Source organism: Symphodus melops (genome assembly GCF_947650265.1).
Source record: "Symphodus melops genome assembly, chromosome: 2".
NCBI lineage: Eukaryota > Metazoa > Chordata > Actinopteri > Labriformes > Labridae > Symphodus > Symphodus melops.
The window spans coordinates 899,683-900,772 of NC_136692.1; positions in this window are offsets into that span (position 1 = coordinate 899,683).

Here is a 1,090-nt window from a genome sequence, read left to right on the forward strand (position 1 = left end):
TGGTTTAGATCCTATTTATCAGACAGGTCTCAGTTTGTGCATGTTCATGATGAGTCCTCTATGTAGACCAAAGTTAGCCATGGAGTGCCTCAAGGATCAGTGCTAGGTCCGATTCTATTTACATTATATATGCTTCCTCTAGGTAGTATTATGAGAAAACACTCCATGAACTTTCATTGCTATGCAGACGATACTCAGCTCTACATAGCAATGAAACCAGAAGATACCAAGCAGCTTCGTAAACTAGAAGCCTGCGTCAAGGACATCAGGACCTGGATGACTAGAAATTTCTTACTGCTTAACTCAGACAAAACTGAAGTTATAGTGATTGGACCTAAGAACCTTAGAGAGACTTTCTCTGATGATATGACGGCCCTTAGTAGTATTAGCGTAGCCTCTAGTACCACTGTTAGGAACCTAGGAGTTCTATTTGATCAGGATATGTCCTTTGATTCCTACATTAAACACATTTCAAGGACAGCTTATTTTCACCTTCGTAACATCTCTAAGATCAGACAGATCCTGTCACAAAATGATGCTGAAAAATTAGTTCATGCATTTGTTACCTCCAGGTTGGATTACTGTAATTCTATTTTAGCAGGGTGCTATGGTAAATCTCTAAAGACCCTTCAGCTTGTCCAAAACGCTGCAGCTCGTGTTCTGACTAGAACTAGGAAAAGGGACCACATTACTCCTGTATTGGCTTCTCTCCATTGGCTCCCTATAAAATCCAGAATAGAATTTAAAATCCTTCTGCTCACCTACAAAGCTCTAAACGGTCAGGCACCATCCTATCTTAAAGAATTAATTGTACCGTACTATCCGACCAGAACATTACGTTCCCAGAATGCAGGCCTGCTCGTGGTGCCTATAGTCTCTAAAAGTACTATGGGAGGTAGAGCCTTTAGTTATCAGGCTCCTTTGGAATCGTCTACCAGTCGGGGTCCGGGAGGCAGACACACTAGGTACTTTTAAGAATAGACTTAAAACTTTTCTTTTTGATAAATCTTATAGTTAAGGCTGGCTTAGGACCAGCTCATAGTTATGCTGCTATAGGCCTAGACTACCGGGGGAACTGGCTCCAGGATCT